The sequence below is a fragment of the Myotis nattereri genome (genome assembly GCF_964212035.1).
Source record: "Myotis nattereri genome assembly, chromosome: 21".
In the NCBI taxonomy this organism is placed as follows: domain Eukaryota; kingdom Metazoa; phylum Chordata; class Mammalia; order Chiroptera; family Vespertilionidae; genus Myotis; species Myotis nattereri.
Window position 1 is genome coordinate 4,902,478 of NC_138097.1, and position 25,532 is coordinate 4,928,009.

General features: G+C 42.4%; 1 pseudogene across 1 annotated transcript; it reads left to right on the forward strand.

The window, feature by feature from the left end:
- Positions 1-4,124: 4,124 nt before the first annotated feature.
- Positions 4,125-9,606, forward strand: LOC308535799 (ornithine aminotransferase, mitochondrial-like; annotated as a pseudogene). Its single transcript has 3 exons — positions 4,125-4,292; positions 4,665-5,761; positions 9,504-9,606. The product of its transcript is annotated as an ornithine aminotransferase, mitochondrial-like (transcript).
- The last annotated feature ends 15,926 nt before the right edge of the window (positions 9,607-25,532 follow it).

A 25,532-nucleotide genomic window follows, 5' to 3' on the forward strand; every position in this document is an offset into this window, starting at 1 on the left:
CGGGAGTAGAAGGATCATACCTCAACATAATAAAAGCCATATATGACAGGCCCACAGCCAGCATCATACTCAATGGACAAAAACTAACACCATTTCCCCTAAGAACAGGAACAAGACAGGGATGCCCCCTCTCACCACTCCTGTTCAACGTAGTACTGGAAGTGTTAGCCATTGCAATTAGGCAAGAAGAAGAAATAAAAGGCATCCAAATTGGAAAAGAGGAAGTAAAACTGTCCTTATTTGCAGACGACATGATATTATACATACAAAACCCTAGAGACTCCATCAAAAACTACTAGACTTAATACATGAATTTGGCAATGTAGCAGGATACAAAATTAACCCCAAGAAATCTGAGGCATTTCTATACACCAATAGTGAACTTTCAGAAAGAGAGATTATAAAAACAACCCTGTTTACCATCGCACCAAAAAAATTAAACTACCTAGGAAGGAATAAACTAAAGAGGTAAAAGACCTCTTCTCAATAAACTACAAGAAGTTGCAAAAAGATATAGAGGAAGACATAAACAGATGGAGGAACATACCCTGTTCATGGATTGGTAGAATCAACATCATTAAAATGTCCATACTACCCAAAGCAATCTATAAATTCAACGCACTTCCCATTAAAATACCAACAGCATACTTCATAGATCTAGAACGAACTCTCCAAAAATTCATCTGGAATAAAAAAAGACCCCGAATAGCTGCAGCAATCCTGAAAAAGAACAAAGTAGGTGGGATCTCAATACCAGATATCAAGATGTATTACAAAGCCACTGTTCTCAAAACTGCCTGGTACTGGCACAAGAATAGGCATATAGATCAATGGAATAGAATAGAGAGCCCAGAAATCGGCCTGAACCAATAAGCTCAATTAATATTTGTCAAAGGAGGCAAGAACATACAGTGGAGCCAAGATAGTCTCTTCAATAAATGGTGTTGGGAAAATTGGACGGATATATGCAAGAAAATGAAACTAGACCACGAACTTACACCGTACACAAAAATAAACTCAAAATGGATAAAGAATTTAAATGTACGACAGGAAACCATAAAAATTCTAGAAGAATCCAAAGGCAACAAAATCTCAGACAGATGCCGAAGCAACTTCTTCACTGATACAGCTCCTAGGGCACTTGAAACTAAAGAGAAAATGAACAAATGGGACTATATCAAAATAAAAAGCTTCTGCACAGCAAAAGAAACAACAAAACAACGAGAATACCCACTGTGTGGGAAACTATATTTGCCAATGTCATATCTGATAATGGCCTAATCTCCAAAATTTATAGGGAACTCATACAACTTAACAAAAGGAAGAGAAACAATCCAATCAAAAAATGGGCAAAGGACCTAAATAGATACCTTTCAAAAGAGGACATTCAGAAAGCCAAGAGACATATGAAAACATGCTCAAAGTCACTAATCATCCAAGAGATTCAAATCAAAACAACAATGAGGTACCATCTCACACCTGTCAGACTGGCTATCATCAACAAATCAACAAACGACAAGTGCTGGAGAGGATGTGGAGAAAAAGGAACACTTGTGCACTGCTGGTGGGAATGCAGACTGGTGCAGCCACTATGGAAGACAGTATGGAGTTTCCTCAAAAAACTGAAAATGGAACTCCCATTTGACCCTGTGATCCCACTTCTAGGAATATATCCCAAGAAACCAGAATCACCAGTCATAAAGGATATATGCACCTCTATGTTCATAACAGCACAATTCACCATAGCTAAGATCTGGAAACAGCCTAAGTGCCCATCAGTAGATGAATGGATTAGAAAACTGTGGTACATCTACACGATGGAATACTATGCTGCTCTAAAAAGGAAGGAACTCTTACCATTTGCAACAGCATGGATGGAACTGGAGAGCAATATTCTAAGTGAAATAAGCCAGTCAATGAAGGAAAAATACCACATGATCTCACTCATTCATGGATAATAGAGACCATTATAAACTTTTGAACAATAATAGATACAGAGGCAGAGCTGCCTCAAATAGATTGTCAAACTGCAGCGGAAGGCCGGGGAGGGTTGGGGGGCAGGAGGTAGGGGGGAAAGAGATCAACCAAAGGACTTGTATGCATGCATATAAGCATAACCAATGGACATAAGACACTGGGGGATAGGGGAGGCTAGGCGACTGTCTAGGGCAGGGGGAAAAATAGACACATATGTAATACCCTTTGTAATACTTTAAGCAATAAAATAAAAAAAATAAAAAATAAAGTGTGGTTCTGAACTCAATATCCTCCATTGACAGTTTTGTCCTGTTTCTTTGTCTCCGCATTTTTTATGCTTTCTTGGTGCACCCCCTAGTGTTCTTTGTGCGCAGTCTTGTTGTTGTTAAGCCTTGATTGTTTTTGGCAATACCGGGGGTGATTTGACCTCCAAGTTAACTGGCTATGAGAGTCCGCTGTGTCTGCAGTGGAAGAGCTTCTGTACTGGATCTCTAGGGTGGTGCTATTCTAGCGTTTGCCTGAGTGTATCCGGCAAATGGCTCTGCGCAGGGCTTGGGCAGGGCGGGTCCCCGGGGACCTACAGTGTGGGCCGGAGCGAGCAGTTATGGCTGCTCTCAGTTCTGTCCCTAGGGGCTCTGCCTCACAGAGTCCCAGCAACCACTGCAAACCTCAGAGAGAAAGCTGCCTTCGAGTTCCGACCGAAGCCAGACAGTCCCGCTTCTCCCGTTTGAGTCTGGGTCCCTAGAGACTCGCCCGGATCTGGAGCTCAGAGTCTGAAACTCCCTCCCAATTGAAAACAACCGCGCCCTTCCCCGCCAGCCCGCTCCTCGCACACTCCGCACCTTAGTATTTCACTTCAGCACTGCGCCTTCTCTGAGTCTGCGTATGATATTCTCTTTCCTCCTAGTTGTAGAATTTCCACTCAGCCAGCCTTCCTGTGGTTCTGGATGATGTCCATTCCGTCTTTTAGTTGTTTTTTGAAGTGGTTGTTCAAGGCAGCAATCTCCTGCGTTAACCTATGCCGCCATCTTGGTTTCTCCCTAATTTTTTTTTTTAAGTTATTATTCTATTCTAACCAATAGGAGGGTGGTGCTGCCTCTACGACATATGTTTGAATTTCACTCAATCCGCAGTGACTTGACTGATTTTTTGGCCATATGGAATTCTTGGTTTTTGAATTCTATAAACAAAATGGTTTTTCTCAATGTTTACCCTATGTACGATTTATAGTCCACTTGTACCATACACTTATATATTTAATCTGCATTGTTAATTCTCCACCAGTGTTCTTTAAGTTTAAGCATTTAATGATACATTGAAGTCTAGATTTGTAGTAGTTAAAAACTTCCCTGGTGTAAATATCAACACCACATTCAAACTGCCAAAATTGAACATGGACATAAGATATTTCATTAGTACATCTTTATATTTTACTAGTGACTGGGTGTATGAACTTGTGCACATTGAAAGGAAATTAATTAGAATGTGACAAATGGGATGGGACTGGCTTAGACGGGTCCCTCACACCCTAGTGCCAACCTCCCCCAGTCCCTCCCCTTTAGGCCGCACCTGGGGCAGCGCCTTGGCCTCAAGGGTGTCTGTGGAGTGAGTGGGATTCCTCTGGCAGGTGAGGTCCTGCTGCCTGGCCTGCAGGGAATCGGCCGAAACCAGCTCTCCGATATCTGCTGAGGGGTCCTGCATTATGAGAGGGCAGTTGTCAGGTGACACAACCCAGAATCAGGCTCCCTCCTCTCTGGTTCCGGGATGCGTGACCCGAGAATCACCGTTGCCTTCCATCACTCTCTCTCATCCCAGTGGTTCTGGTATCTATCCATTCTCAGATACATTAGTGACTTATTTTACTAAAAACCCCCGATAAGTTTCTCCCTGGCCAGAGAGCTCAGTTGATTAAAGCATCATCTCAGTAGTGCCAAGGTTGTGGGTTCCATCCTCTGACAGGCTCCATGCAAGAATCAAACAATGTGCTGCCACCGAGACGTAGCCGCTGGTTCCAGAGCCGGAGGCGCCACCAGGGATTATTGGACCCAGCAGATCGTCCCTGGATCCAGGCTGAACAATCTGCATTTCCTTCTGAACCGCGGGAAGAAAGGGTAGCTGGGCGGTGGGATTCCTGCTCCAAGGACACGATGCTTTCCAAGCTAGCTCGTCTGCAGACTGTGGCGGGGCTTTGCGGGGGCGCCCACACGCCAGTGGCTTCTGCTACATCAGTGGCGACTAAGAAGATGGTCCAAGGCCGTCTATCGTCTGAGGACGATTTTGAACGGGAAGCCAAGTATGGCGCTCACAACTAAAGGGTGTCCCAAAATTCACGCAAGAAGTAATTTTGATAGAAAACAAGTTTATAATGAAAAATTGTAAATTTTTTATTGACTCATAAAGTATACAGTATAGGGTTATGTATGGAATAGCACATCGGGTAAATGGCCTCCACGGCTTTGCTGGCACATACGCAAAGCCATGGTCTTCATTGGTCTTCATTGTCCCTGCTCCTGGGCCATAATTGGTACTTGGTAATGCTTATCAAATTGAAGGGATTGAAGTCACAGGGTAACAGATATTAGAATCTGATTCAATAAACCAAGTAAAATTGGGCTTTTATTTTTTGTTGTTGTTAATGCCCACGCAAAATTCAAATCTTGCCTGAATTTTGGGACACCCTTTACCACCCCTTACAGGTCACCCTGAAGAGAGGGACATGTATTTCCCTGTGGGAGGCGGAAGGCAGGAAATGCTTTGATTTCCTGAGTGCGCTCAGCTCCGTCAACCAAGGGCATTGCCACCCCAAGATCGTGGACGCCCTGAAGAGCCAGGAGGAGAAGCTGACGCCGACCTCGCGGCCCTCCTACAACAACATGCCGGGCGAGGATGAGGAGAACGTCACGAAGCTCAATTACCACCGGGTTCTCCCCATGAGCACAGGGTAGAGCCGGGGAGACCGCTTGCAAGCTAGCGCAGCGGTGGGGCTGTACCGTGAAGGGCATCCCCAAGGACAAAGCCAAGATCGTCTTCGCAGCTGGAAACTTTTGGGGCAGGACTCTGTGTGCCATCTCCAGCTCCACGGACCGCAGCAGCGATGACGGCTTTGGCTCCTTCATGCCAGGGTTCGAGATCATTCCCTACAACAACCTGCCTGCTCTCGAGCGTGCTCTTCAGGATCCAAATGATGCTGCGTTCATGGAACCCATTCAAGGCAAGGCGGGCATCATTGTCAGGACCCAGGCTGCCTGAGGGGTGTGCGCGAGCTCTGCGCCAGGCACCCGGTCCTGTTTATTGGATGAGACACAGACTGGACTGGCCAGGACTGGTCGATGGCTGGCGGTCGGCCATGAAAACATCAGGCCTGACCTCGTCCTCCTGGGCAAGGCCCTTTCCGGTGGCCTGTACCCCGTGTGGGCGGCGCTGTGTGACCATGAGATCATGCGGACCATCCAGGCTGGGGAGCGCGGCTTCACGTACGGTGGCAACCCCCTGGGCAGCCGCGGTGCCAACGCCACCTGGGAGGTTTTGGAAGAAGAGAACGAGCTCAGGAAGCTTCCCTCGGACATCGTGACCGCCGTGCGTGGGGCAGGGCTGCTGAAGGCCATTGTCACCAGGGAAACCAAAGATTCCGATGCTTGGAAGGTGCGCCTACGCCTTCGAGATAATGGACTTCTGGCCAAGCTCACCCATGGCGACATCATCAGGTTCTGCCTCCGCTGGTCATCAAGGAGGACGAGGTCCAGGAGGCCGAGGAGATCATCAACAAGATCATCAGTCTTTCTGGGCCTGCTTCCTCCGGCTTTCTGAGGGCGGGGCCTGCCTCCCTGGGGGCGGGGCCTGCTTCCCTGGGGGCGGGGCCTGCTTCCCTGTGGGGTGGGTCCTGCCAGGGACGGAGCCAGCTGGGATGGCAGCTTGGCCACATCCTCATAACAGCCTGTGTGGTGCTGCTCTCAGCGCGGGCTCATTCCACTCCCCTGTGTCTTCAGGGACCTTTTAAAACATGTTATTTTCAGTTCATACATGCTAGAGCGGCATTTATAACCACGCAGGTGACTGTGTAAGAGAACGTGAGGGAGTCTGTTTGATCACGTGTGTGTGCTGAGGCGAAATGCTCTCTCTGTATGTAGGCAGCCCTTTCGGCAAGTCCCATGTGGTTTTTACAGGTTTTTTATCATTTCCTCGCTGGAGTAAATATATTGTATTTCAAAAAGTTATATGGGGTTTTACATAGAAGACTGTTTTAACCTTATAAAGTTGAATCATAATCACTGAATTTTAGGAAGGATGAAATGGGTTAAGCTTTATAAAGTCCTAGGTTTAAATAAACTTTACATTAGACAACACCAAGACATGTCATTATTTTGAATTGAGAACTAATGTTCAAGATTCCCAAATTATGTTTTCAGTGTTGGTATAATTTGTAAAAAATACTCATTTTCAGTTTTTCTTTAAATTTAAAATAAAGCTTATATTAAAAAAAGAATCAAAGAATGTATAAAATTAGTGGAACACAAAATGGGTGTTTCCCTATCCCTATTCTTCTCTCTTTCTCATGAATATATTTGTGTGTGTTTTCACCAAATGAGTCAACACATGTGAACACCATCACAGACCAGGCAGGGACCCTGTGGTGAACCAGCCATAAGGGTTCTTATGAGGGCAGAGCACACAGTGAGGGAGAGGACAGGAGGGGAGGGGCCCTGCTGTCAGTGTGGAGGGTAGGGAACTGGGGCTGAGCTGAAGAGTCACCCACAGGTAATTATGACATCTGTGCTCCCTGAGACTAAACCCTAAGTGGCTGGGAAAAGCTCTGGGACTGGACATGGGCTTTGTGGTCTCAGCACCTTCCAGCCAGGGGTTGAGACTGAGCTATTTTGGATTCAGGTGGTTGAGGAGCCCAGATCCCTCCCAGGCATTCTGGAGCAGCTCCTAATACTTGAGGCCCTCAAATAAGTTCACCTAGCTCTGAGCAGCCCATACACTCTCCTAAGCTCCACAGGCATTGTTTGAATTTCTCTATTTTTCCATTTCTGGGTAATTTTCCATTTTCATTTCATTAAAAATACCACTGCCCAACCAGTCCTGGAGGTAGCATGGATTCTCCAGGAAATAGTGCTGTGTGTTTTTAATGGTGAGACCATTCTGAAGTACAAGCACTTCCTGAAGGAGAGGCTTGGTCTCAACATGATACCACATTGGGGGGATGCATTCCAGGTGGTCTCCCCCCTCCATAAGTTTGGCCTGTGCCGAGCAGACCCTTGCACCTGGAGTGAGGTGATGGAGCCTGGACTCTGAGGAACAACATACTGTGGGATGTGAGGTTGAGGGGCAGAGAGGTTGGGCCCCTGGACAGGTTTGGTTGTAGGGTTTCCTGCCAGCATATGGGGGTGTGTCCTGTGGCACTGTCTAGGTGCCCCCAACTGTTTGTTTCTGTGTGTGTGTGTGTGTGTGTGTGTGTGTGTGAGTGTGTTTCCCCCAAGGTATTGCCTATGTCTACAGTGCGGGTCTATACGAGCCTGGACCTAAGTCTGGCACCTGAGTGCCCAGAAGAGGCTGGGGGTGTTCTCTCCCTGCATGTTTCTGTCCTCGTGTTATCTGTATATTTCTCCCTGAGTCTGTGCACCCCAACCACTGACTAGTCATAGTGAATCTCCGGAGAGGTGATGTAGAGGACTACCTGTTTTTCTTCCCCACCACCAGTTAAGCCCCTTATTCTCCTGATCGTCCAGGCATCTGGTGTCCCTCTGGAGCTCCCATCTCAGGTATGAATTAAGCACAGGGCCAGTTCATAGAACCTCAGGCTGTAGCAAGGTGGAGAATTGGGGCAGACTGTGATGACAGACAGGAGGTATAGAGCGTGGATTGGAAATGTTTGTGGAAGACTGTGCCTTCTTGGAGTAGCTGGGTGATCCAGGATCCTTGGAAAGGAATGTGAAGATGGGTGCATGTGGGGGAAAGCTGAGGGGAAGACTTCTAGGCTTCTAAGTCCCCACGAATGATGAGGAACTGGACATCCCTGGAGAGGGTGTCCCTTGCCCATGTGAAAGCTAAGCTGAAAACTAATAGAGGAAGGTGTCTGGGTCTACTCAGAGCATCACTCCTGGACCTCTAGGTTCTAGTTATCTACAGGAGGTGCATGGCCACATGGGACCTGGAGGGAGAACTGGCTCTGCTCACTCCAGTGCCTAAAGTTACGTTGCAATCCCTCAGAAACAGCTTCTACTAAGATAAGGTAATTTTTATCACTCCAAGTCTAACCTAAGTTATGGAAATGAAGGGATGACTTTATTCAGAAACCATCATATTTTAGTGGTTAAATGAAAGCAAGGAGGGGATCATGACTATGACACTAATTCTGTGGGGTTTTTCTGAGATCAGCGATAGTGATTCTGTTACCCTCCCAGGTAAAAGAAGACACATTAACTGCATTCAAATGATTCTCTGATAACTGTTCTAGAGAGACTGCTCTAGATTTAATGCTATGTTCTTGAAAACTCAATACCTTAATTATTACATTTTTCTTTTTTAATCCTCAGCTGAGGATATGTTTATTGATTTTAGATAAAGAATAACGAGAAACAGGGAGAGAAATAAGTAAACGTTAATGGGAGAGGAACATGGATCAGTTGCCTTTCATACATGCCCCAACCAGGGATCAAATCCACAATCTATTGTGTGTGTGTGGGGGGGGGAGGTGCATTATGAGATGATTCTCCAACCCACTGTACTACCTCAAGACAGCACCTCCGTTCTTAATGTTTCCTTCAAAACAGTGTATTAGTATGACTCAGCATTAAGGGGAGTGTGGCTTTCTTGTCAGTGTGAATTGCTGCCCCTTTGTGTGTCCCTGATTGTATCTGTGTTTTTTATTTTCTTTGTGTCTGTCTACTGTGTCCACGTATGTCCCTTCTGGTGTGTGCCTCTGTGTGCCCATTGTGTGTGTGGGTGTGCATCGTGACGCTGTCTTGTTCCCATGTGTTCTTATCTGTGTGTATTTGTGTATTCCCCTCAAAGTGATGTCCGAGTCTATAGTCTGGGTCTGTGTGAGCCTGGCCACAAGCCCTGAAACTGAGAGCCCATCTTTGCCTGGGGGTGTTCTGTACCCATGCATTTGTGTGCTTATGATGTCTGCATGTTCCCTGTGAGATTGTATGTGTGCACCCCAGCAACAGGCAAATGCATAGGCAATCTCCACAGGGGTGATTTAGAACACAATATGTTCGTCTCTGCTCCACAGGCTGAGCCCCTTCTCTTCCAAGCCACTGTTATACCCCCTTTGAGTCCCATCTCAGGTTCATGGATGGATGAAGTGAAGGGTCATAGAACTGCAGGCTGAGCGAAGTTGGACAATTGGGAAAGACTTGTGGCAGAATGGAAGAATACAATGTAGAGGCACTGTTTTTGGCGGACTCTAAGCCTTTGAGGGGGATCTGGAAGATCCTGAATCCCTGAAAAGGAATCACTGGATGGGTGCATATGGGGAAAGCTGATGGGTGAAGAATCCTAGGACCCTAATTCCCCCTTAGGAATGAGGACCTGGATACCCCTGGAGAAGGCTGGGATATTCAGGTGGTCCTCCTGGTCCCTGAAGAGAAGGTCAATCCATTGCCCGTGTGTAAGCTATTCTGACACCTAATAAGGAAGGTGCCTGGGGTTGCTCGGAGCATCACTTGATGACCTCTGGACTCTCATCATTTACTGGGTGAGCTTGGACACTCAGGAACATTGAGACAAGGAGGGAAAATTAGGCCCAGTGCTCCCTCCAATGGGGATGGAGAGAACAATGGAGGGACCACATTTAGCACAGGTTCAGGCACAAATGAATGGGAACCTAGGACCAACATTGATGGTAATGTCAGCATGTTTACATTCAGCCCCACCTGACGGAGCCCTCGCCTGAGCTATGCAAATGATAGAGACTCGGAGACAGAGTAGTGACTGATATTAATTTCAAAGTACATGGATGCTGGAATGCTTGCAGTCCTGTACCTTCCAGTAAACATTCTTAACATGTGGATCTTCACCTCGAACATAGTGGGGGAACTGAGGCAGCCAGGGATTTCTTAAAGGTCACACTCAGAAGTGGGCTCTGAGTTCATGGCCAATGACTTCTGACCAAATTCCTCTTATTGAAGTTCACTCCTTTGAATCTAGACAGTGGTGGTTATGGGCAGCTCTGGGACAAAATGCACCTGGATGAGGGCAAAGTGAACCATCTGAACTAATTTCCACTCTCACTTCCTACCAATCTTCACTGCTCTTCTTCGCCCATACACAGCCCCAAGAGAGGCTGGCCCCATGTAGTCACATGAATATGGCCATCAAGCATGTCAGACTTCCCTACTGACCACGTGAATTTGCTGCAGCCCTGTAAAGTGCTTTGACCAATGAAATATGCTGAGCGTGAAGCCTGTCACTGCTAACAGAAAAGTCTGGAAGCACTGAGACTTGCCACCATCTCTGTACATCTCTGATATATCCAGGAGGTATGTATATGGTGGCTTCTCTTTATGCAAGTCCCAGGAGAATCAGGGAGATCATGGGGCATGAACAAGAAAGATACCTTCTTTACTATAAAAACCAATAAATCTATGGGTCTGTTTGTAATTTATAATAACATCTAGCCAATCCTAATAGTTACAGAGCCTAACAGTAGAAGCCAGAACTCTGTTGTTAGAGACACATGGGTTTGTGTTCCAGCCCTGCCTTTTATTAACTCTATAATCATGCAATTTATGTTGAAATAGTTCATGTAAAGCATTGAATCCAGGGCTTGGCACGTGTAGTAAACATTCAGTAACTCTTAGCTCCATAGTTTCACAATGTGTGATGACTGCAAACATGCAGACAATGTAGGAAAGGTCAACTTGTTGGCCATGTACCCTTTAAAATTTTGTTTTTAAACAACTAGGATAGGATAATGTACATTTTCTCCTATCCTGATTTTTCTATTAATAATAGGATGTTTTGATAAAAATAAAATATCTGATGGCTGGAGTGTGTCTGTTGGTTGAGTGTAGTCCCATGCACAGAAAGGTTACCAGTTAGATTCCTCGTGAGGCACAAGCCAAGTTTTCTGGGTGTAAGCCTAGTGGGTGGGGGCCATGCAGGAGGCACCAATCAGTAATTTTCCCTTTTCCTTTCCTTCATTCTCTCTATAAAAATCAAATAAAATAACTTAAAAACAATATATCCATTTAAATTTGTGGTCTTCAGGAATAATGGAAATAATACTTTTCACCTCAGGGAGCATTCTGAACTTCATGAAATCTAAAATTACATCTCAAAACAAGAGATCATTTGCAGACAACACTTCCATGCAACCTGTGACTAGCCCCCAAATCCTAAATTTGTCATTTTCCAGCGCCACCAGGGGTCCCCAACACCCGTATTTGCAATGATCAGTCAGTGATTGAGATCTTAATTTCACCTGTAGGGCCTGAAAAAGTAAGTTACCCAAAGTGCACTGCACCGAATTATGGCTGCATTTAGCCAATGAAAGCCCAGGCCAGGGGTCTTATCCAGTGCTGATTGGTCTGGGTGTTGCTTCCAGGTGCTCACTTTGACCTCTTTGTTCTGTTAACCTATAGACTCCAGCGCTGGGTCCCAACTAGGACCAGGCTTCAGAGGCACTGTCCCCATGGTGCAGTGGTTTGTCTGAAGCTTGTTGAACAGCAACAGTCAGCATTGAGGCCTATGTGCCTCCCAGACTCCATTTTGCTTGAAGACTTCTACTCAGCTTCACTCCATTTACCCTCCATCCTTGCCTGCCGGTGCCTGTCAGATCCTGAAACCCAGGTCACTGAGTCCAGAACAGTGAGTCACTTGTGGGTGATACATGGTGTGGTGTGTGAAAGAGGGTGACAGGCTGCAATGCCACCCTGTAAGATTTTGGTTGGTGTGGCTGAGCTGGGAGGACTCGGGAATCCTGGCCTTGTTTTGTATCTAAAGGCATCAGAGAAGACAAGGCAAAGTATTTGGTGAGAAGTTTCCGTTTAATTTTCAGGATCCTAGGGCCATTGATGGTGGAGAATAAAAGAGGGACATTGTCTGAAATAGGGTTTTAAACTCTTCCCAACTGCTGGGAATGAAACTAGAAGGGAGAGGATCCCAGTTGGGGACAGGAAGCAGAAGTCCCTTGAAAGATAGCCAAGTAGGCAAGATTGTGCCCTTAGGACTGAGGCCCTGACATGATGCTGTCATCTCCAGGGGCTGGGGAAAGGTTCTGACAGGCAGAGCCATGAATCCTGGTGGTGGTTGCCAAGTTCTCAACAGACCTTTAGTTTCCACAGATTGCTGCAAATGAAGAATCGCTTAGGGGTACTGATTTGTGTAACTTATTTCAGGGCCTCACACTCTTGTGGCCTCTGAGATAGTGGAGTCCTGGGACTGTCCTGCCACTCTTCCCGCCCCTGGGCCTGGGAAACTTTAAAAGACACTAAGCTCAGAATCCAAACTTCAGGTCTACAGTTGTACGATGTGCTCCCTGATTTTGGCAATGTGGGAGTTCCCCCCAGAACCTGTAAAGCAGGGGTCCTCAAACTTGTTATTTTTTTTTTATTGCTTAAAGTATTACAAAGAGTATTGCATATGTCTCCTTTTTTCCCCTGCCCTTGACAATCCCCTGGCTGCCCCTACCCCCCCAGTTTCTTATGTACATTGGTTATGCATACATGCATGCATATAAGTCTTTTGATTGATCTCTTACCCTCCCTTCTGCTCCCCTAACCTCCCCGGCCTTCCTGCTGCAGTTTGACAGTCTGAGGCAGCTCTGCCTCTGTATCTATTTTTGTTCATAAGTTTAAAAAGGTCTTTATTATCCATGAATGAGTGAGATCATGTGGTATTTTTCCTTCATTGACTGGCTTATTTCACTTAGCATAATGCTCTCCAGTTCCAGCCATGCTATTGCAAATGGTAAGAGTTCCTTCTTTTTTACAGCAGCATCGTATTCCATCATGTAGATGTACCACAGTTTTCTAATCCATTCATCTACTGATGGGCACTTGGGCTGCTTCCAGATCTTAGCTATGGTGAATTGTGCTGCTATGAACATATGGGTGCATATATCCTTTCTGATTGGTGTTTCTGGTTTCTTGGGATATATTCCTAGAAGTGGGATCACAGGATCAAATGGGAGTTCCATTTTTAGTTTTTTGAGGAAACTCCATACTGTCTTTCATTGTGGCTGCACCAGTCTGCATTCCCACCAGCAGTCCACATCCTCTCCAGCACTTGTCGTTTGTTGACTTGTTCATTATAGCCAGTCTGACAGGTGTGAGATGGTACCTCATTGTTGTTTTGATTTGCATCTCTCTGATGATTAGTGACTTTGAGCATGTTTTCATATGTCTCTTGGCTTTCTGAATGTCCTCTTTTGAGAAGGGTCTGTTTAGATCCTTTTCCCATTTTTTGATTGGATTGTTTATCTTCCTTTTGTTAAGTTGTATGAGTTCCCTATAAAGTTTGGAGATTAGACCCTTATCAGATATGACATTGGCAAATATGTTTTCCCATGCAGTGGGCTTTCTTATTGTTTTGTTGATGGTTTCATTTGCTGTGCAGCAGGTTTTTATTTTGATGAAGACCCATTTGTTCATTTTCTCTTTAGTTTCAAGTGCCCTAGGAGCTGTATCAGTGAAGAAATTGCTTCAGCATATGTTTGAGATTTTGTTGCCTTTGGATTCTTCGAGAATTTTTATGGTTTCCCGTCATACATTTAAGTCCTTTATCCATTTTGACTTTATTTTTGTGTATGGTGTAAGTTGGTGGTCTAGTGTCATTTCCTTGCATGTATCTGTCCAATTTTCCCAACACCATTTATTGACGAGACTATCTTGACTCTATTGTAAGTTCTTGCCTCCTCTGTCAAATATTAATTGAGCATATTGTTTCGGGCCGATTTCTGGGCTCTCCATTCTATTCCATTGATCTATGTCTGTTCTTGTGCCACAACCAGGTAGTTTTGAGAACAGTGGCTTTGTAATACAGCTTGATATCTGGTATTGAGATCCCACCTACTTTGTTCTTTCTCAGGATTGCTGCAGCTATTCAGGGTCTTTTTTTATTCCAGATCAATTTTTGCAGAGTTTGTTCTAGATCTGTGAAATATGCCGTTGGTATTTTAATGGGAAGTGTGTTGAATTTATAGATTGCTTTGTATGGACATTTTAATGATGTTGATTCTACCAATGAATGAACATTGTATGTTCTTCCATCTGTTTATGTCTTCCTCTATCACTTCTTTCAACATCCTGTAGTTTTCTGGGTAGAGGTCTTTTACCTCTTTAGTTAAGTTTATTCCTGGGTAGCTTAATTTTTTTGGTGCGATGGTAAATGGGATTGCTTTTTTAGTCTCTCTTTCTGAAAGTTCACTATTGGTGTATAGAAATACCTCAGATTTCTTGGGATTAATTTTGTATCCTGCTACATTGCCAAATTCAAGTGTTAAGTCCAGTAGTTTTTTGATGGAGACTTTAGGGGTTTGTATGTATAATTTCATGTCATCTGCAAATAAGGACAGTTTTACTTCCTCTTTTCCAATTTGGATGCCTTTTATTTCTTCTTCTTTTCTAACTGCAATGGCTAATACATCCAGTACTATGTTGAACAGGAGTGGTGAGTGTGGGCATCCCTGTCTTGTTCCTGTTCTTAAGAGAAATGGTGTTTTTGTCCATGGACTATAATGTTGGCTGTGAGCTTGTCATATATGGCCTTTATTATGTTGAGGTATGATCCTTCAATTCCCACCTTGCTGAGAGTTTTTATCAAAAATGGGTGTTGGGTTTTGTCAAATGCTTTTTCTACATCAATTGATATGACTATGTGGGCTTTTTCTTCAATTTGTTTATGTGATGCATCACGTTTATTGATTTTTGGATATTGTACCACCCTTACATCCCTGGGATAAATCCTACTTGGTCATGGTGTATGATCTTTCTGATGTACTGCTGGATCCGATTTACTAAGATTTTGTTGAGGATTTTGGCATCTCTGTTCATGAGGGTTATTGGCCTGTAATTCTCTTTCACTGTGTTGTCTTTACCTGGTTTTGTTATTAGGGTGATGCTGGTTTCATAGAATGAGCTTGGAAGTGTTCCTTCCTCTTGAATTTTTTGTAGTAGTCTGAGGAGGATAGGTTTTAGTGCTTCCTTGAATGTTTGGTAAAACTCCCCTGTGAAGTCGTCTGGTCCTGGGCTTTTGTTTGCTGGGATCTTTTTGATGACTCCTTCAATTTCTTCCATAGTTAGTGGCCTACTGAGATTTTTAGATTCTTCATGATTGAGTTTTGGGATGTTGTATTTTTCTAGGAATTTGTCCATTTCTTACAGGTTGTCTAGTTTGTTGGAGTAGAGTTGTCCATAGTATTTTTTAACAATCATTTTTATTTCTGTGGGGTCTGTTGTTATTTCGCCTCTATCATTTCTGATTTTGTTGATTTGGGTCTTCTCTCTTAGCTTCTTGGTGAGCCTGGCTAGAGGTTTGTCAATTTTGTTTATCCTTTCAAAGAACAAGCTCTTGGTTTCATTGATTTTCTGTATTGTTTTTTTTTTTTGTTTTTTTTTTTTTGTCTCTGTGTCATTTATATCTGCTCTAATCCTTATTATCTCCTTCCTTCTGCTCACTCTGGGGTTTTCTTGTTGCTCTCTTTCTAATTCTTTGAGTTGTAGAGTTAGATGATTTAGTACCATTTTTTCTTGTTTTTTTGAGATAGGCCTGTAGAGCTATAAACGTCCCTGTCAGGACTGCTTTCATTGTGCCCCATAGGTTTTGGATTGTTGTGTTTTCATTGTCATCACTTTCCAGGATGTTTTCACTTTCTTCTTTAATCTCATTGGTAACCCAATCAATTTTTAATAACATGCTATTCAGCTTCCAAGTGTTTGAGTATTTTGGGTTGTTTTTATTGTAGTTTATTACTAATATTATGCCATTGTCATCTGAGAAGATGCTTGGTATGATTTCAATCTTCTTAAATTTGTGGAGACTTTGTTTGTGACCCAATATGTGGTCTATTTTTGAAAATGTCCCATGAGCACTTGAGAAGAACGTATATTCTGTGGCTTTGAGGTGAAATGTTCTGAAGATGTCAATTAAGTCCATCTGATCTAGCGAGCCATTTAGGATTGCTGTTTCTTTGCCGATTTTTTGTCTAGAGGATTTCTACTGTGATGTCAGTGGTGTATTAAAGTCCCCAACTCTGATTGTTATTGTTGGCGATCTCTGCCTTGATATCTTCCAGGAGTTTTTTTTTATGTATTTTGGTGCTCCTGGCTGCATATATGTTTATCAGGGTAATATCCTCTTGTTGTATTGATCCCTTTAGTATTATGAAGTGGCCTTCCTTATCTCTTGTTATGGCCTTCACTTTGAGGTCTATTTTGTCCGATATAAGTATTGCTACCTCAGCTTTTTTTTTTTTTTTTCATTTCCATTTGCCTGAAAGATATTTTTCCATCCCTTCACTTTCAGTCTGTGTGAGTCCCTTCTTCTGAGGTAGGTCTCTTGTAGACAGCAAATATATGGGTCATGTTTTTTTATCCACTCAGCCACTCGATGTCTTTTGATTGGAGCATTTAGTCCATTTATGTTTAAAGTTATTATTGAAAGGTACTTGTTTGTAGCCATTTCTATTTTTTGTGCCTATTTTCTTTCTGAGCTTTATATTTCTTCTTTTTACACCAGTCCCTTTAGCATTTCTTGCATTGCTGGCTTGGTGGTGATAAAGTCCCTTAGCCTTTTTTTGTCTGTGAAGCTTCTTATTTCCCCCTCAATTTTGAATGATAGCCTTGCTGGATAGAGTATTCTTGGATTCAGTCCGTTGCTTTGCATCACTTTGTAAATTTCCATCCATTCTTTTCTGGTCTGATGTATTTCTGTTGAGAAATCATTTGATAATCTAATGGGGGATCCCTTGTATGTAACTTTCCGTCTCTCTCTTGCAGCCTTTAAGATTCTCTCTTTGTCCTGAACATTTGCCATGGTAATTATGATGTGTCTTGGTGTGGGTCTTTTCAGGTTCACCTTGTTTGGGACTCTCTGTGCTTGTGTGACTTTTTTCTTCCCTACCTCAGGAAGTTTTCTGATATTATTTCTTCAAATAGGTTTTCTAACCCTTGTTCCTCTTTCTGTTGTTCTGGCACCCCTATTATTTGTATGTTGTTTCGTTTCATGTTGTCCCATAGCTCCCTTAGGCTCTCCTCCTGTCTTCTAATTTTTTTTCTCCAGTTGCCGTTCAGTTTGGGTGTGTTTTGCTTCCCTGTCTTCTAATTCGATAATTCAGTCCTCCACTTCTCCTAGTCTACTTTTGAAACTTTCAATGGTGTTTTTTATTGTAGCTATATCACTCTTCATTTCTTCTTGGTTCTTACATAATTTATTGATTTTTTTTCATCTGTTTCTTCTTGCTTCTTGCATAAGTTGTTGATTTTTTCCTCCATGCGGTTTATGCACTCTAGGACCCTTAATCTGAATTCTTTTTCTGTCATGTTGCATGCCTCTGTAACACTTAGCTGCTTTTCTGGCGAGTCCTTCTTTTCTTTCCTTTGGGGGTTTCTTTGTCTACCAATGTTTGATTATACCACCATATTTAGATGTTGAGTCGTTCAGTGGCTGCAGCTCCTCGGGCTGTGGCTGCTCATCGGGCGGTTGTGGTAGCAGCTGCTCCTCAATTGGTAGCAGCTCCTCAAGATACATCTCAAATATCATTTCAAATGTCAAATCGCAAACAGGGGAAGGGAGGTTGGGGAGTGGGAGATTGTTAGTGAGGCTTTGGGAAATGGGAGGTGGGGGGTGGTGGTGTGGGGTGTGGGATTTGGGGGTAGGGGTGAGGGGCAGGAGTGGGAGGTGGGGGTGATGGTAGTGTTGGGGGATGGGAGCTGGCAGGTGGGTGTGGTGGGTGGCCAGTGGGGGCTGGGTGTGGAGTGTGGTGAAGCAGGTGGGGGCTGGGTGTGTGGCAGGTGGGGGTGGCAAGTGGGGAGTCGGGCATAGGGTTGGTGGGTGACAGGTGGGGGAGGGAGAAGAGGGCATAGGGGGGATAAATGATGATGGAAGGAGACTTGACCTGAAGGTAGTGAACACACAATACAATATACTGATGATGCATTATAGAATTGCACACCTGACTTATGCAATGTTATTAATGAATGTCACCCAAATAAGGTTGATTAAAAATAAATAAAAGGTGCATCTTTTGAGGTTGATTAGGTTATGAGGGTGGAGCCCTCATGGATAGGATTAATACCCTTTTCAATGATATCCCATGCTAGGCTTATCAGGAAATGACTTTATATGTTATATAAATGTCTAACCACTATTTTGTGCACTTGAAACTAATATTGAATGTCATCCCTAATTGAAAAAAATTAAATTAGTAAAACAATTTTTAATAAAAATAAAAATGCAAATCAGAGAGATCTTTAAAAAATATAAATGAGATCATTTCACTCTGTGCCTAAAAGACTTAAGTGCTCCAGCAGTGGTCAGCTCTCCAGAAAGAATCATGCCTGTGAGGGTGATACACTGCTGGGAGAGGAATGCCTTATCTTATTCCTCCAGTTGCTCCCTTCACTGCTCTAGTGACGTGTGGCACTGGTGCAAGGCAGTACTGTGCTTCCTCGAGAGTGAGCTAAGCATCACTTTCGCTGCTTAGCTGTAGTGTGGGAGCAGACACGAAAAAAAATAAATTTAAGCCTTAAAGGTTCTAACAGCATTTCAACCCACCAAATGGACCTCTATGCTCCCTTGCTTACACTCGAGCCAGCCTGGCTCATCCAGCCTTGAGGAAAGAAGGCAGGGATAGTGCTGCTCAGGAATCCCATGAGCATGCATGTGGTCAGAAGTCTGGAGAGAGCTCCAGTTCTCTTAGGATAGAAATGGAGGGATGAATCTGCTGAAATCAGCCACCCATGAGGGGACTCTACTTCTCACTACATGAGGAGGGCATCACACTTGCATGATCCGCCATGCTCTTGCTCCCCTGGGGCATCCCAGGGGACCCATGAATCATCCACCACAGGAAGCAGCTCTCTGGCCTTTGAGAATCTACAGACCCTCTGCAAAGCTCTTCAACTCACATGGCTGATCTCAGACTACAGATCCCAGACATCTTCAATCCTGGAGAGCAGCCTCTTTTGACTTTTTCATTCTCCTTCTACAAACAATGCCAGGTCTGTGTCTTCTGTACACTGCTCAAAGATGTGTGAGGACCCAGCGGGTGGCAGCTGGACCTGGTATACAATGGGAAGTTTTCTGAGTGGCCTCACACCCAACACTGACACTGAGCTTGAACCTGCATCAATCTGGTGAACACCACTCACCTCTACCTGGGGACTCCCTGAGAACCTACCTCATGCAATTTGTGTGCGTCCAGAGACTCTATCATTAACTGGGACTAATGGGCACCCAGAAGATGGAGGCAGACAGAGAGGCAGAACATGGTATGCTCTGGGACTTTTGCTGACCTGTCCCCAGGCTCAATGCTAGTAAAAGCCAGCTTTGGTGCCCTGCTTGGACCATCCTGTGCTCACTCAGCCTCAGCAGAGGCTGTCACAATTTGTGAATTGCTTTGCAGATGCAAATAGATTGCCCTGGGCCAGTCACATAAAACGTCTGACATTGTTCAACACCAGAGTCCCTCCCAGGAAACCCGAGGACCAACACGCCCAGTGGCCAGCTTCAGAGCACATCAGAGCAGGATACAATTAGCTTCACAAGAGGCATATCCAAAGAGAGATCTAGGAAGGCTCCAGAACCTGCTGACATGAATTGCGCTCCACCTGGTCAACACCGGTCAGGAGCCCATACATTACATTGTAGGCAGCGTACATTGTGGTCCCAGTCAACTAGCCTGAGCATCGATTAAATACATGGATGGGCCAATAGCCATCAAGAATCAACTACCACTGGGAGGTTCACATACCACACACGGAACATCCCTGGAGCACTCAACTCAGGTGATCAAGAAGACTTTGCCACTGGGTTCCACAGGACACCTACTACACAAAGCCACACTACCAAGACTTGGATTCTAATACAAAAAAAACCAAACACACATAGGGAGGCAAAATGCAAAGAAACATGTCCCGAATTTAAGAATGGGACACACATCCAGAAAAAATGCTAAATGAAGTGAAGGCTAGCAATATACCAAATACAGGGTGTTTTAAAAAAAAAATGGTTTCAAGGATGTTAATAGAAGTTAGGCAAAGAATGGATGAAATCAGTGGGAACTTGAAAACTGACAGTAGGCATGAAAAAGAATATTTAAGCCATATAAAAGATCCATTCAGAAATAAAGAGTACAATCTCTTCAATGAAGAATACACTAGAGGAAATAAATAGTTGGATGAAGGAGAGAATCAAATTAGTGATTTGGAAGACAAGGTCCCAGAAGTCAAAAGCAGCAAAAAGAAAAAAAGAGTTTTAAAAATGAGGACTGTTTAAGGGACCTTGGGACAACATGAAGTATAACAACATCCACATTATAGGAATATAAGAAGAAAAGAAAGATTAAGGGGCTACAGCCTATTAAAAGAAATAATGACTGAACACTTCACTTACCTGGTGAAGGAAAAGATACACAAGTCCAGGAAGCACAGAGTCTGAAACAAGATGAACCCAAAAAGGACCGACACCAAGACACATCATGATTAAAATGACATAGACTGAGGACTGCACATCTTAAAAGCTACAAAAGAAAGACGGTTAGTTACCTACAAGGGGGCTCCCATTAGATTGTCAGCTTGTTTCTCTGCAGGAACATGCCAGGCCAGTAGGGATTGGCACAAAATATTCAAAGTAATGAAAAGGTAGGACCTTTAACCAGGACTACTTTACCCAGCAAGGCTGTCATTTAAAATTGATGGAGAAATAAAGAGCTTCCCAGACAAGAAACAGAAAAAGAAGTGTATTACCACCAAACCATTAGTATAAGAACTATCAAGAAGGAATAAAATGGAAACAGAGTTAAAAGAATAAAATTTATCTATGAATAATCACTGTAAATGTAAGTGGCTTAACTGCTGCAATTAAAAGGCATGGTGGCTGAATAGATAAGAAAACAAGAACCACATATATGTAGTCAACAAGAGACCTACCTCAGAATTAAAGATATACAGACAAAAAGCAAGGAGATGGCAAAAGGTATTTCATGCCAAAGCAAATAAAAAAAAAGCTGGAGAGGTAAAACATATAGGTGACAAAATACACTTTAAAATAAAGGCTATATTGAGCGATAAGAAAGGACACCACATAATGAGAAAGGGAGCAATCCAACAAGGGGATAGAACCCTTACAAACATGTATTTTTTCCAACATAAGAGCACCTAAATATGTAAAATCGTAATGTGCATAAATGGAGAGTTCAACAATAATACAGTCATAGTAGGGCATTTTAACACCACCTTGGCATCAATGGCTGGATCTTCCACATAGAAAATCAAGAAGGAAAGAGTGGCCTTAAATAACAGACTAGATCAAATGGATGTAATTGGTATCTTCAGAGCATTTCACCCTGAAGGAGTAGTATATACATTCTTTTTAAGTGGACATGCAACATGTTCTAGGATACACCACCTGTTAGGGCACAAAAACAGTCTCAGTATATTTAAGAAGAATGAAATCATATCAACAATCTTTTCTGACCATAACTATAAACAACTGGAAGTCAATAAGAAAAAATTGGTATACAGATTATCTATTACTGAATTGTACACACCTAAAACCACCCTGCCCCAATAAATTTATTAACAGAGAAATAAAAGCAATGAAAAGGAAAAAAAAATAAATACATAAAATAAAAATATGGAGATACATGGTGGTGAGAATTACATGTCAATATAGTTAATGCATACTTAACTGTGGTTAAAACTCTAAACTATAAATGTTATATTTATTTGACCACAATAAAAATTAGTAATTATAGGATTAAAAAAAAAAACACAGAAAAAGAAAAAGAAGAAACTGTAAAACACAGAAAGTCTTAGAGGCTAATTAACATGTTACTAAACAATGAGTGGTTATCAACGAGAGCAAGGAAATAATGAAATAATGCCTTATTTCATGGAAAGGAGAGCACAACAATCTTAAGTCTATGGAACAAGCATAAGCAGTCCTAAGAGGGAAATTCATAACATCACAGGCCTACCTCAAGAAACAAGAAAAATCTGAAATACATCACCTGACTTTACACTTAGAGGAACTAGTGCAAAAGAAAAACAAAGACACCACAAAGTGAGAAGAATAAAGAAAATAGTAAAGATCAGAGCAGAAATAAAGCAGTAATAAACAAACAAGAGACCAGAGAAGCACAGGCCATTGTGTCTCAGTGGTTAGAGCTGTGATCCATGCACCAAAGGATCATGGGTACGATTCCCAATCAAAGGCACGTACGTACCTGGGTTACAGGTTCACCCCTACCCCCTACTGAGGTGTGTGTGTGTATGTGTGAGAGACAACCATTTGATGTGTGTCTCACATGGATGTCTCTCTCTCTCTCTCTTTCTTTCCCCTCCCTCCCTCCCTCCCTCTTCTCTAAAAATAAAATTCCTTGGAAAATATATCCTTGGTGAAGATTAAAAGAAAAAATAACTTCTCAACAAACGCAGGTGCTGGACTGGATGGCTTTACAGTGTATTTCATCAAACATTCAGAGAAGAACTAATACCTGTTCTCCTCAAACTCATCCAAAACACTCAAGACAAGGGAAGACTCCCAAGCTCGTTTTATAAGTCCAGCATTATCCTAATCCCCAAACCAGAATAAGACTTTACAAAGAAATAAAATTATAGGCCAATATCCCTGATGAACATAGATGCTAAAATCCTCAACAAAATATTGGCAAACTGGATCCAGTAATACATTAAAAAGATTACACACCATGATGAAGTGGGATTTATTCTGGGGATGCAAGCTTGGTACAGTACCTGCACATAAAAAACATGATACAGCATAAACAAAATAAAGAATAAAAATCACATGGTTGTAACAATAGATGCAGAAAGAGCATTCAACAAAAGACAACACCTATTCATTATAACAACTCTCAGCAAAATGTGAATAGAGGGAATACACTTCAACATAATAAACATCATGTAGAAAGAAAGAACAAAAGAAAGAAGAAAATGAAAGAAAAGGAAAGAAAAAGTTGCAGAAAATACAAATAAGTAAAACCATATATGGTGTTCAAAATAGAAACAATTACCAATATTAAAATGTCCAATGACATATTTCAGAGAGCTACAACAAATATCACAAAAATTTATATGGAAGTAAAAAAAAAAAAACCAGAAAAAAATAAAAAACGCAACACACACACACACAAATACATACAGACACACAAAAACAAAACAAACAAAATAAAACCAAACCAATAGACATAGTGATCTTGAGAAGAAGAAAAAAGTTGGAGGAGTCATGCTACCTGATAACAAACTGTACTCCAAGGCCATAATAATATATATATATATAGCATGATAATGGCATAAAACAGATATAAAGATCATTGGAACAGAATTAAAAGCCCAGAAATAAACACATACATTTATGATCAATTAATATTTGTCAAAGGACACAAGAACATACAATGTGGTAAAGATAGTACACTAAATAAATGTTATTGGGAAAATTGGACAGATATGTAGAAAAATGAATGCAGACTACATTACACCATATTGAAGAATAAATTCAGAATAAATTAAAGACTTGAAAGTGAGATTGAAACCATAAAAATCCTAGAAGAAATAAAGACAATAAATTTTCATAGCCATATTTTTTATTCTGATATATCTATTTGGGCAAGGGTAGCAAAAGAAAAACTAAACAAATGGGACTACATCAAACTAAAAAGTTATTGCACAGCAAAGGAAACCATCAACAAAATGAAAACACAACCCACTGAATGGGAGAACATATTTGCCAATGATCATCTGATAAGGGCTTAATATCCAAAATTTATGAAGAACTTATAAAACTCAACATCATAAAAAATTAAACAGTCCAATTTAAAAATGAACAAAGGACCTAAATAGACTCTTTCCAACGAGGACCTGCAGATGACCATTACACAAATAAAAAGATGCTGAGCATCACCAATCATCACAGAAATAGAAATTAAAATCACAGTGAGGTATCACCTGACATCTGTCAGAATGGCTATCACCAATAAGTCAATAAACATCAAGTGCTGGTGAAGTTGTGGAGAAAAGGGAACCCTCATGTACTCTGGATGGAAATGCAGATTGGTGCAACCACTGTGGAAATAAGTATGAAGTTACCTCAAAAATTAAAAATAGAACTGCTTTATGACCTAACATTTCCACTTCTGAGAATATAACTGCAGAAACCTGAAACAATGATCTGAAAGGATATATGCAGCCCTATGTTCATTGCAGCATTATTTACAATAGCGAAGATTTCACAGCAGCCCAAGGCCCCAGCAGCAGATGAGTGGAGAAACAGCTGTGGTACATTAACACAACGGAATACTACTCACCCACACACACAAAAAGGAAATAAAGGAAATCTTACCTTTTGCAACAGCATGGATGGAGCTGGTGAGTATTATGCTAAGTGAAGTGAAGTAAACCAGTCAGAGAAATACAAGTTCCTTATGGTTTCACTTATATGTGCAATCTAATGAACAGAATAAACTACCATCAAAATAGAAACAGGCTCATAGATATAGAAAACAGACTGACAACTGTCAGGGGGAAGGGAGGTTGGGGGACTAGGGGGAAAAGGTGAAGGGACTAAGCAAAGAAAAAAACTCATAGACACAGACAGCAGTTTGGTGATTATCAGAAAGGGGTGTGGGTAGAAGAGGGTTTAGAAATGATAAATAGTGATGGAAGGAGACCTGACCCGGGGGCACGGGGGAGGGCGGTGAGACACATAATTCAACATTCAGATGATGTATTATATAGAACTGCATACCTGAAAGCTACATGATTTCATTACCAATCTCACCCCAATAAATTCAATTTAGAAAAATAGGACATTGTGACACATGTTACAATCTGGATGGACCCTGAAGACATGATGCTCAGTGAAATAAGCCAGTCACAAAAGGAAAAACACTGTGTGATTCCACTCACCTGAGGAACCTAGAGCCGTCAGAGTCATAGAGACAGAGGTAAGATGGAGAGGACCAGGGATAGGGGAGTGGATGCAGAATTGTTGTTTAGTGTGGACAGAGCTTCAGTTGGAGATGACAACAGTGATGGAGATGATGGTGGTGACGGCAGCACAACAATATGAATGTACTTAACACCACTGGACTGTGCCCTGAAAAATAGTTAAAATGGTAAATTTCATTGTGTATATTTTACTGTGATAAAGATACACAAAACAATAAATAAATAGAAGGCACTGTCCTGGGTGCGGGAGAATCAGGTAGAGCTGTTCTCTGTCTGCCCTACATGGGTGGTTGGGTCACTGTCAATATCCTGGTTGTGAGATTTTTATAAGATATTATTGAAGGAAACCAGGTCAGATTATGTGGGCCACCTCTGCATTATCTCTTACAAATAATGTGAAACTACAATTATATTTTTAAA